Source organism: Camellia sinensis, chromosome 7 (genome assembly GCF_055761805.1).
Source record: "Camellia sinensis isolate YWXY chromosome 7, ASM5576180v1, whole genome shotgun sequence".
NCBI lineage: Eukaryota > Viridiplantae > Streptophyta > Magnoliopsida > Ericales > Theaceae > Camellia > Camellia sinensis.
The window spans coordinates 185050289-185063861 of record NC_138967.1 but is presented as its reverse complement, the minus strand read 5'-3'; the positions used below and the strand labels follow the sequence as shown (position 1 = coordinate 185063861).

Below are 13573 nucleotides of genomic sequence, written 5' to 3'. Positions count from 1 at the left end.
AGTTCCATTCTCATACTAAAATAGTTAATATACTGATAACAATAAAATCAAAGTTCCTAAATTAACCACAAGAATTGAATTAATCAAAACCAGCTACAGTATCAAGGACTTTGCACCAACTAGGTTGCTATCTATCTGATATAAATTCTTTAGTCTAAATTTTCCTTTTGAAATGTCATCTTCTATAAATTCTCAAGCATCATCTGAATTTGAGCACAGCTCAAGTGGATGTACTTCCAGGTTCTAGAGGGAGGTTTGGCATTCGAGCTTATGGAGAAGCGTTGAATGCCCGGTTGAGCTAACCCTAACTTAATAACCCACTAACATCAAACATAGTGCTCCAAAAAAAAGAAGTCTAAGCATCATCTTGTAGCTGATTATCTAGATGTAAATAACATAAAATCAGAATTTCAATAGCTTTCTTTTCTCTCCTCTTATTTATCTATTTTATTCTGCACAACAAAAAGAACAATAGTATAGTGTTAAGGCAATAGAAACCTTGATTTTGGATGTGGCTGTGACTTCAACATATGACATGGACTCCAAAAGCCTCAAGAACAATGAAATTTCCAAATTGTGCTATAAACAGCAATGAAATTAACATTACTCCCCATGTGTATCGTGGTAGCAAATTTACAGACAACATTAACCTACATCGACTGATCATGTTGGAATCTTTCAAACCTTCACATCAGAAAAGATATACAGAAAAATCAATAATACAAAAACCTAGTATTATACAAAGCAGTGGCATAAAAACTCCAAAACAGGACAACCAAATCAGAAGATGTTTTAGCAATTCTTAGGCCTGGAGTATTTTGGGGGAAGAGATGGGCACCTTTCATTCATATGCAGGTATGGATCCATTGTATTGTATCCTTGTAGTTCCATCCGATACTTCCCTCAAATTTGGCAGAAAGGGAGCTTCACGGTGTCCGCGCTATTGCACCACTTTGGCAGGCGGTTTGAATTGTTTTCAAAGAACTTGAGAGTGTTATAAGCATATCTTTTATCTGCAGTTTGGACAAGATAAATTAACAAAGCAATAATATGTAAAATTCCTGACCTGGGTTTTACATCCACACAACAATCAATTTCAGTTGAACATCCATATTTACTTACCCATACAGTTCAAGATTATTTTGGTGATAGTAAAATGAAAGATAAATTACATAAATAGTCCCTAAAGTATACCATTGATTTCATTTTGGTCTATAATCTTCAATTTGTATCGATTGCATCCCTGAGAGAGAGAGAGAGAGAGAGAGCCCAAATTAATCGGGCGAGAACAATCGTTGCCACTTCTTCTTCTTCAACGGAAAACCCAAGACTTTCTTCGATTTCGATGAAGCTTCATTCTGACTATTCCCTTGATTTCGTCATTGGGTTTAGGGTTTTGGAGGTGAAAGAAAATGGAGGGTCGTAGGTATCTTCGTTTGGGGATTGAGATTGGGTTAAAAAACTAGAGATAGAGAGAGAGGAATGTGGGACAGGTTACACGATGAAAGGAGATGAATGAGTGTTTAGGGTTTGATGTTTTGAAAGATGCCATGGAAAGACCTTTTTACTAGCATCTGTGTGAATCACACCACGGCGCAAAACAGTTGGGCAGTTAACTATCGCTTGAAATGTGAATCCAAAATATTTTTGTATTAAAAGGTCATTAGAGTGACGACATTTTGCGCTCACTTCTTAACGCCGCTTTTGGTTGAAGTAAAATTTTAGAAGACAAAAACAAAATATAAGTGAAATTTGAATAATAAAAATGTTGGAGAGTTCTAAATTAAGTGCTCTAAAGGAGTTTTAATAGGTGGGGTCTATTTATTAATATGATATTTTGGTCCCTTTTTTTTTATTTGAAAAATGATTGGGAACTCTAATAAAGGAGCTCTAATCAGCTTTAATGGGAGTGAACCTTACTATGACGTAATATTTTGTCTTTTATTTTATTTTATTTTATTCTTTGTCACATCATTAAAACTTCAAAATTATAGGAATGTATCATTGCTCTTTTTATTTTTTTATTTTTTTTCTCATTGCCACATAAGTAGAGCTCTTAGGTCATGTTTGATTCACAAGATTAATAGTGAAGTATTAATAATCCTATTAAATTAGTGTGGTATTCATTATCCAATTGGATTAATATCCATTGGATTAATAATCTCACCCCTACCCCATTACTAATAATCCTACAAATTTGTTGGATTAATTATCCATTGGATTAATAGTCCTAAACCCAAATGTTAAAACAAACATGGGATAATTGGGCCCACGGATTAATAATCCCAATCTCATGCTCTAATCCATCCAATCAAACATGCCCTTAGTGCTCTACTTTAGGAGCTCTCTATCACCGCTCTTTCAATAAAATTTATTTATATTTTATTTACATTTATACGCTTTTTTCATTTTTCTCTTCAAATCACTTTTTAAATTTTTCAACCAAACACAGCATAATGATAAATTACTAAAACCCCTCAAATTCTAACTCATTTGTAATTTCTCCATTTGAACTTCAAAATTTAACAGTTAAGTTTTTCAAAGTATTATCTTATTATAATTATTTTTTTTTGTTAATTTTTTTAAATTTATTAAAAAATCATATCTTGTGTAAATAACATGACACATTTATTGAATTTTTAAAATAATAATATCTATGACCCAAAGAGTTATTTTTAAAAAAATAAATAAATAAATAGATTTAGATTAGTATATTTTTTTTGAACTTTGTTCAATGATAATTAGAGTTTGGGACACTAAAGTTCCTCTGTGTAGATTATTAATTTTTTTTAAAAAAATTAAATTTTTTTAATAAGTGTAATAAGATAGTAGAAGTACGATTTATGAAAATAAAAAAATACCCCCAATATAATTTTATCATATTTTGTCCATTTTTTAAAAAAAAAAAAGATGAAAAAAACATATAGGTTTCATTTGTTTTAATGTATTTATATACCTACATTGCACTAAAATAATCTTTTTATTTTCTAGTGTTTGGTTAATACTTCAAACTGAAACAAAAACTATGTACGGTATGCATTGGGTAGAAACAAATAAGAAAATGAAAATGAGTTAATTAGACATTTTAACTAGTAACAGGTATTATATAACAATAATGATAGAGAGCTCTAATTTTGGAGTTTTAAAGAGAGCTGTAGTGATGTGGTAAGAAAAGAAAATAAAAAAATAAAACAAAAATATAAACACACATCACATCACACATGAGCCTCATTCCTTGTTACATTACTAAAGTTCTCTTTAGAGTTTCAAAATTAAAACTCTTAATCTTTATTTATTATATAAAAGGTACATTGAAGACGTCTAGTGTATTAGGGATGCTATTAAATCCACCATGGTATATTGATGACGTCTAGTGTATTAGGGATGCTATTAAATCCACGACCAATAATTGAGACCTCCACAAAAATTTTACTCCCACAACCCCCACATCATTCTATGTGAGAGAGAGAATAAATAAACAAATAAAACAACAACACACATGGGCCAATCACACATATTTGGAGGTCATGAGAGGATCTCTAAATTGGGAGTCCCAAGCTTTTTTCTAAATCCAAGATAAGATTGTGATGACTTCATGGATTGAGACAAGTCATAATATTTTTTTTTTTGCCGCCTAAATCAAACCAATTTGTATATATGTATCTATTTTTTAAATTTTTATTTATATTGACATGTTTTTGTCTTATTGTTATGTTACAATGAATTTTGATTACACTTATAAATTTTATATACAAAATTATCAGGTAAACGAAAAAAGTATTAGAAGCTTGGGTCAGATTTTGTAGTTGATTTAATTTGTATTAGTTGTATTAAATAATATTTTACTCTTAGTTTGTGGCATGTTTAAATGTTAAAAACTTATTTATTTTAATTATTTATTATTGAGTGATTTGCTTGTTTTTAATATAGTGGAATCGTGGTTTCAACTCGAATCAATCCAAGTTGGTTTGGGTTGGGTTAGATTGGTTTTAGTACATGATTGGTTTAGTTCTAAGTCCAAAAACTCAAAAACGATTACAATTGGATTGGTTTCAAATTTAGTGACAAACAAACTATGAACACCTCTACTATGCATTGGGTAGAAACAAATAAGAAAAATGTTAGGCACCTCAAGAAATTTATTAATATTTTTACTAAATGTTTCTTATAGGTATGAGACTCACTCATATAAGACATTTAATAAAAATATTAATAAATCTCTTAATGTCTCTAATATTACTCAAGAAATAAATAAATAAATAAATAAACAGTGGTGATAGAGACCTCTAGAACCCCCCACACATTTTGTGAGAGAGAGGGAGGAGAGAGAGAGGAAAAAAATATAAAAAAAAATAATGATTGGTTACAAATCAATTGGAGGTTGTGGGGGTTACAAATTTTGGGAGTTCCAAGTATTATTCTAAAAAAAATGAGTTAATTAGACATTTTAACAAACAAATATTATATAACCGTGGGTTGGGATGATCTAAATAAGTACACTTTTTGACTTTTTATGAAATATAAGTTGGGTATGGGTTGGGTTTGAAGTGATGTGTTAGAGAGGTAATGTGATTTAAATAAGGTGATGTGACTTAAATAAGATAGTGACTTTTTAACTTTTTTAGATCATGCCAAAGTCAACCAAGATAAGACCTTGATGACTCCATGGATTGAGACCCAAAATATTTTTTGTCGGCTAAAACATGTGGAACACATCTTGGACCTATATAGCATTCACACTTTGAGCAAATATTTAAGTGAGGTATTCGGAAGTCTAAGAGCAGTTCCTCGCGTTGCACCTATGCCATTTTTATTGGGGAAGGAAGTGTGTGTAAATTTTCATAAAAATATGAAAATTATCTTGTAAAATCATATAATTTAAACACAAATTCACATAATTTAATTCATAAAAATTTGAAAAAACACAACTTATCGTAAATTCTCATAAACATATACAAGTCACCTTATAAAATCGCATAATTTAATATAAATTCGTGTAAGTTAACCCATAAAAATATATCGTAAGTTCTCACATAAATGTGTAACTTACATCACAAAAATACGTAAGTAAATGGCATACCATATGCCTTGCACACTCAAGAATTATTGTTTATAATCAATAAATTTAGATATTAATCTAGATTATATTATTAAATTCTTTTTTTTTTCTTATGTGATTATACTTAAAATATATTATATAATTTTATCTTAATATTAGCCCACCCCATTGACGAATCTTGGGTCCGCCCATGCTTGGGAGTAGATGATGTTGTTGATTACAAAGAAACGTTGAAAGCAGAAAAAATAATAATACGGAGGCACAGTGAGCGGTGGCTCACAATTATGAAGAAAGGGTTATATCGTCAAAGAATGGAATGATGTACATGGGGTAGAGGAAGGGAAAGCGGAGATGGAGGCATTGGTGAAAATGAAAACATGGTGAGAGTAAGAGAGAGAAAGGAAGAAGCGTTACTTGTAAAGAGAAAGAGATGTGGTGTTTTGAGATTGACGAAGATGACCATGGTAAGACGTGGACAATAAGGTAGTTGTTGGAAAAATATGGTTTTATAGGCTTATTTTGGACTTATTTTTAGCCTAAATTTGCATAGGACCCACACGTCTTTTGGAGTGGGTTCGAAGATGTGACGTGTTCCTTGTCACATGGCAAGTCACATGGTGAAGACGGTTCATCAAAACCATTTATACGTAAATGAGAAGTTGACGTCATTTTCAGGTTCGTGGAATGGACAAATTAAAGAATAAAATATGAGTTTCCTTGTAAAGCTTATCCTACATTGAAACTTTAAAAGAGCTTGCGTATGTATATAAGCTCTAGGTGGCAACACTTGGGTTGGGCCCCAAGGAGCACCCCAAGTTTGTAGAAGAGAAGAGTTATGGACAAAGTGAACCTTGGCTCAAACCACCACACACACGCGCACCACCGTAGCCGACCAGTCTGGTCGATTCTAGCATTAATTCTTTGGACAAAATTTATTTGAATTTTTTCAATTTCTTGCGGGAAAATTAATTTAAATTTTGAGCTAATTTTTTCAGTCCAAACAGTCCCTTATTCAGTCCATTTCCAGCAGTTTTAAAACTGCCCAGACAGATTTAAATTGCCGAGCAGTTATCTATTGAAACTGCCACCAGATCTATTTAAAATTCAAACTGCATCTGTTCAGGTTTTTTGCACCTGTTCGGATAGATCTAAATGGTTACCATTTGCCTATAAAAGCAGTCCCTTTCCAGCATTTGTTTGATTCGGAAAAATTGATTTTTTTGCCTTCATTTTGCTCTCTTGCATTATTATTCTTCATACTAGTTTTAAAGAAAAATTCAGAAAGTATAGAACACAGGTTTTGTTCATCGTACAAATTGTTTGGAGTACTACTACAATCTGTGTAGATTATTATATCTTGAGATATAGATGTTATTTATCCGTAAGCACCGAAGTGGGGCGAATCTGTCTTAAAGACAGAGTGTCACATACTCGACTTTATCTAAAAGTTGTATCGGTAATAAATTCTATAAGTAATTTATTTATTTTTGTTTGATTTGTTTCAAGTTATTTATTTTAAACAGAATATTGTTCCAACAGTATTTTTGTTTGAACATCAAAGCATAATAAGGTAATTTTATATTTTCTATTGCAAATGTTAAATGATAAAGTCTGATAAGGAGGTTAGTGTAATTTCTCAAATGTGAAAGGAAAATTGTATTAAACACAAACCTCCAAGGTTGTCAATATAATTTACCCTAAAAATGTTACATATAATTCATTTTTTTATCTCATTTTCTCACCACTATACACAAGTAAGTCAGTCACATGTGCATCTATCAGCATGGATCTCTTTAGTGTGTAAGAATAAGAAAATAAGGTAAAAATGTATAGCATTATACATTAACAAAAATATGTAAAATTCACTTACTTACGTCAACATAAATAAGAAGTTTTAATAAAAAAATAAGAACATATATATAATAATTAAGAAAATATACATTCATATTTATATTTATAGGTATAAATATGTTATATTCAATATTAATTTTAAAATTTTAAATAAAAATCGTTCAAAACTAATGGAAAGTGACTTATAAATCAATTTTTTAATTTATTTAGACCACATCACTTTTTTTATTTTTATACGTTTTTTGTAATAAATAAATAAAAAATCAACTTATTTAATACTTCCTAAAATAACTTTATATATTATATGCTCTAGAATCCACCAAGATAAGAACATGATGACACCTCATATTGAGACTAGCCAAAAAAAAATTTTTTTTGGCCGGCTAAAAACTTTGTATATGCTCTAAAATCCACCAAGATAAGAACATGACGACACCTCATATTGAGACTAGCCAAAATAAATTTTTTTTGCCGGCTAAAACATGCAGGACACGTCTCGACCTATATATCCAAAACCGGTCCTGAGCTAAGGCCTGTGCCTTAGGCCTCAAAAAATTAGTCCAAAATAGGGTCTCCAAATTTAGAAAAGTATTATAGTATATTATAAATATAAATAAGCCCAAAATATTTTTGTTGTTTTAGGAGCAATCTAAAAGACTCAAAAATATTCTGTTGAGCCCATATTTGTTTTATAAATGTGGTTTGACCCAATTGAAATTAAAATATATATAAAATGTTGGTGGCTCTTAAATGAGAAACACTAAATACACATACAAAATGTTAGTGGCCCAAAATAGGGCCCCTAATTTTTTTATTTTTATTTTCTTTCTTTACTAGATTTTTGTGATACAAAAATGTTTGAGACCTCTAAATGAGGAGCTTTAGAGGGAGTTCTAGAGCAATGTTTTCAAAACCGGACTGGTGAGTGAGCCGGAAAAGGGACCGGGTGGACGGGTCACCGGTTCAACCATCGGGTCAAAGCGGTCGAACCGTGACGTCATAATTAATATTATATAATTAAAAAATATAATTATAAATTATAAATAAATAAAAATATATATAAATAATCAAATAAAAATAAAAATTGTTGCATAGTATTTATTAATAATATTTAATAAAGTCATAATTGATAAAAAAAAAAAAGTCACTTATTTTAAAGAAATTAAATTTTTTAAACATTCCCTCCAAATAAATTGATTGAATGCTAGATTTAATTTTGAGATTGACGAAGATGACCATGGTAAGACGTGGACAATAAGGTAATTGTTGGAAAAATATGGTTTTATAGGCTTATTTTGGGCTAATTTTTAGCCTAAATTTGCATAAGACCCATATGTCTTTTGGAGTGGGTTCGAAGATGTGACGTGTTCCTTGTCGCATGACAAGTCATATGGTGAACACGGTTCGTCAAAACCATTTATGAGTAAATGGGAAGTTGACGTCATTTTCTGGTTCGTGGAATGAATAAATTAAAGAATAAAATATGGGTTTCCTTGTAAGGCTTGTCCTACATTGAAACTTTAAAAGAGCTTGCGTATATATATAAGTTTTAGGTGGCAACACTTGGGTTGGACCCCAAGGAACACCCCAAGTTTGTAGAAAATAAGAGTTATGGACAAAGTGAATCTTGACTCAAACCACCACACACACGCGCGCCACCGCAGCCAACCGGTCTGGTCGGTTCTAGCATTAATTTTTTAGACAAAATTTATTTGAATTTTTTCAATTTCTTGCAGGAAAATTAATTTAAATTTTGCGCTAATTTTTTCAGTCCAAACAGTCCCTTGTTCAGTCCATTTCCAGCAATTTTAAAACTGCCCAGACAGATTTAAACTGCCAAGCAGTTATCTGTTGAAACTGCCACCAGATCTATTTAAAATTCAAACTGATCTGTTCAGGTTTTTTTGCACCTATTCGGACAGATCTAAATGGTTACCATTTGCCTATAAAAGCAGTCCCTTTCCAGCATTTGTTTGATTCGGAAAAATTCATTTTCTTGCCTTCATTTTACTCTCTCGCATTATTATTCTTCATACTAGTTTTAGAGAAAAATTCAGAGAGTATAGAACACAGGTTTTGTTCATCGTACAAATTGTTTGGAGTACTACTACAATTTGTGTAGATTATTATATCTTGAGAGATAGATGCCATTTATCCGTAAACACCTAAGTGGGGCGAATCTGTCTTAAAGACAGAGTGTCACACACTCGACTTGATCTAAAAGTTGTATCGGTGATAAATTCTATAAGTAATTTATTTATTTTTGTTTGATTTATTTCAAGTTATTTATTTTAAACAGAATATTGTTCCAACAATATTTTTGTTTGAACATCAAAGCGTAATAAGGTAATTTTATATTTTCTATTACAAATGTTAAAAGATAAAGTATAATAAGGAGGTTAGTGTAATTTCTCAAATGTGAAAGGAAAATTGTATTAAACACAAACCTCCAAGGTTGTCAATGTAATTTGCCCTAAAAATGTTACATATAATTCATTTTTTTATCTAATTTTCTCACCACTATACACAAGTAAGGCAGTCACATGTGCATCTATCAGCATGGATCTCATTAGTGTGTAAGAATAAGAAAATAAGGTAAAAAATAATAATGTATAGCATTACACATTAACAAAAATATGTAAAATTCACTTACTTACGTCGACATAAATAAGAAGTTTTAATAAAAAAAATAAGAACATATATATAATAATTAAGAAAATATACATTCATATTTATATTTATAGATATAAATATATTATATTTAATTATTAATTTTAAAATTTTAAATAAAAATCGTTCAAAACTAATGGAAAGTGGCTTATAAATCAATTTTTTAATTTTTTAATTTATTTAGACCACATCACTTTTTTTATTTTTATACGTTTTTTGTAATAAATAAATAAAAAATCAACTTATTTAATACTTCCTAAAATAACTTTATATATTATATGCTCTAGAATCCACCAAGATAAGAACATGATGACACCTCATATTGAGACTAGCCAAATTTATTTATTTTTTTGGCCGGCTAAAAACTTTGTATATGCTCTAAAATCCACCAAGATAAGAACATGACAACACCTCATATTGAGACTAGCCAAAATAATTTTTTTTTGCCGGCTAAAACATGCGGGACACGTCTCGATCTATATATTCAGAACCGGTCTTGAGCTAAGGCCAGTGAGGTCTGTGCCTTAGGCCTCAAAAAATTAGTCCAAAATAGGGTCTCCAAATTTAGAAAAGTATTATAGTATATTATAAATATAAATAAGCCCAAAATATTTTTGTTGTTTTAGGACCAATCTAAAAGACTCAAAAATATTCTGTTGAGCCCATATTTGTTTATAAGTGTGATTTGACCCAATTGAAATTAAAATATATATAAAATGTTGGTGGCTCTTGAATGAGAAACACTAAATACACATACAAAATGTTAGTGGCCCAAAATAGGGCCCCTAATTTTATTTTTTTTTTTATTTTCTTTCTTTATTAGATTTTTGTGAAACAAAAATGTTTGAGACCTCTAAATGAGGAGCTTTAGAGGGAGTTCTAGAGGTAGGCCCTACTTTATGATTTGATGTTTTGCCTTGTGATGTTGCATTTTTTGTTTTTTGTTTTTTGTTTTTGTTTTATGTATTGCTACATCCCTGGAGTTAGCATTAGAGCTCCAACTCTAGTGCTCTCTATCATTACTCTTAATTCAATCTCAATCACATTCATACACAACATATTCAATAAACAACAATGCAATCACACTCATAAACAACACATTCAATAAACAACAATTAATTCAATGTATATCCAATACATTTTAATTGAATAAAGTTTTCTTAATTTTGGTAACTTTTTTTTTTTTTTTGTATGAATACATTTTGATATCTATTTTGGTATCAATCGACAGTAATGATACGAAATAGAGTGATTTTTTTTTTCTTTATAAATATAAACCTCCATTTTTGTTTCGCCTTATGCCTTCAAAAACTCAAGGCCGGCCTTGTATATATCATTTACACTTTCAACAAATATTTAAGTAAGACATTTAGAAAATTGTTAGTTGGCCTAGGGCAGCTACACGTGTTCTACCAATGCCATTTTTATTGGCTAGACCCTTTGTCAGTGATAGGGTGTTTGCAGATCAGATTGCCTTTCATCTACTATTCATTCGAATTTAGGTAGATTAAAAAAATGTAATTCACATTCTTGTTTACTCGGTTAGCAGATGCAGATTGAACGAACCGTGCAGATTGGCGGGTGAATGTAGAATGATTTGGTAGTATGGGCTTTACTATTTTATGTTTTTCTTGGAACTTTTTTAGAGCAATTTTTTACTGTTTTGAGCCTTATTTGAGTCTAAAATTTTTTATTGTTCATTTTTTATAATTAAAATAAAGGTCAAATTTTCAAATTTCATAAATAGCTAATATTATTACTAAATAAAATATCTATTTTTTAACATGCAAAGTATTAAAACATAACATTATTTTTTTAAGCAGGGTTGGTAGATTCAGATGGGTCAAGGGACCTCTTATCCACCATCCGTTCGAACATAAGTAAATTTAAAAAATCTATATTCATATCCATCCGCTTATACTGAAACTACTTAAGAGTGAATGAATTAAATCGGATTGTTTGATTTTAATAAATCGGTTGGATTTGTAAGCACCCTAATTAGTGGGGTGGTTGAATAATTGTGTCAATTCATCAGATTATCAACAAATCACAATCCTAAAAGGAACCAACTAACCATGCTCTTGTACCACCCAATAACTTCTTGGAGAATTCACATTTTGGGCCCAACTATATACAAAAACGTCATAATCACCCCCATAGTCATAACCTTATGGAATGACTAAACTATAGCATCTCCAAGGTGTGGCTAAAAAAGGCTTGTTAGGTATTTTCGCCAATGTAACTCTAATTTTGGGCTCCAATAATTGGGCCAGCTACTTTACCATCTACTTTACCATTTTGGACTATTGGGCCAACTACTTTACCATCCTACCTTTTTGCTAGCTACAATTAAAGAGCCCCATAGGCTCTCCAAACAAATATGTATGTATATGTCTTGGATTTTTCTATATTTATGTCTTGGATTTTTCTATATAAGTCTTGGATTTGAATTTTATATATTTTATATATGTATATGTATATATGTATGTAGCAATTTTATATATTTTTTCAATTTTGTTTTGATGAATTACGGAATAACTTATTTTGCATTTTGTTTTTTTTTTCTCCTCATTCTACAAGTTTTGTATGCTTGTATGGACAAATTTATTATTATTGCAAATTTACATTAGTAAAATATCAGCAATTAGTATTTTTTGTTTTGAGAATTAATTAAGTTAGTTTGAATTATTAGCTAAAATTTGTGATTGGAGAATACAATAGCCAAAGTAATTAAGTAAGATAAACAGTGTACTTTTTTCGTTCTTTAGCTAGTGAAAACTAGAGTGTAGTAATTGCATTATTTTGAGACAATAAAGAAAGATATTATATATAATTCATTTTTTATCTTCTTTTTTTTTTTTATTCATTTCTATACTTAGGCTTCTTTTGGAAAGTTTCAATTTTAATCAAAAAGTCACTATAAGTTGTCACATTACTCTCTCTACTTTTCTGTACATCTTTTCATAAAAAGCCAAAAAGTTACTAAAATAATATGCTTCCAAATGAGACTTTAGTTTCATGTGTATTTATTAGTGTAGATCTTATTACCTTGTATTTAGGAGTGAGTAAATAGTACAAAAAAATGAATTAGGTATAACATTGCACATTAATAAATGTATATAAAATCTACTTATGTCTATAAATAAAAAATTTCAATAAAAAATAATATCGATAATATTATATGGGAAGGTCAGTGTTGATGTTCATGTCTAAATTTTTCCTAAATATCCCTATAGTAGTGGTATGGGCAGTTATGTCCTCAATTCAAGTTATTTATTTATTTTTTTGATTTGTTTTTCAAAATCTCTCGACTTATGATTTTTTTAAATTCAATTTAATTTTTAAATTTTAAATTCAATTATACAATATATATATTATATAAGGAAAATAGTGTTTCTAACCCACAAGCCTTGTAAGAGTTTCAATATCTGTAACAATCCGAAAATTTAAGTTGTCCATTAAATTTATATTAGTATTATTTAATTATAAATGAGAAAAATCCTAAATGTTTCATTAAATATTTCGTAGTAGTAAAATAAAATATTGAATGTTATAGGTGTAGGAGATAAAGTGTAATTAAATTAGGGAGTATATATTATCGGGAAAAAAAGGGGATATATAATTAGTTTAAGATTTGGGCTCAAGTATAAATAAGCAACTAATCTAAACTTATCCATTTGAGGGATAAGCTTCAAGTCTAGAGCATGATGATGGCTACAAAACAGAGAGGCTACGTTTGCATGGTGTAGGCTCAAGGCCCTTTACAGTCATAGTACAGCTCTAGTATTGCAATCGAATAAAAGCGCCAATGTATACATTTTTGTTATACTTAAATAAAGATTTTGGTAAACTTTTATTTTACTCCGCTGCACTATTAATTCGTTATGACTTCAGTTATTGCTTGTTGCGATGCTGAACCTTTGGGTACTGGGTTTGGGTCATGACAAAAGTGGTATCAGAGCTTAGGTTTTTTAAATTATTTTTATCAAACCA

General features: G+C 29.9%; 1 long non-coding RNA gene across 1 annotated transcript; it reads right to left on the bottom strand.

Annotated features, from left to right (window-relative positions):
• Positions 1-397: 397 nt before the first annotated feature.
• On the bottom strand, positions 398-1625 carry LOC114297282 (uncharacterized). Its single transcript, XR_014336555.1, has 3 exons — positions 1195-1625; positions 839-1013; positions 398-684 (listed from the first exon to the last, which is right to left on the bottom strand). It is a non-coding gene; the product is annotated as an uncharacterized LOC114297282 (long non-coding RNA).
• Positions 1626-13573: the final 11948 nt, after the last annotated feature.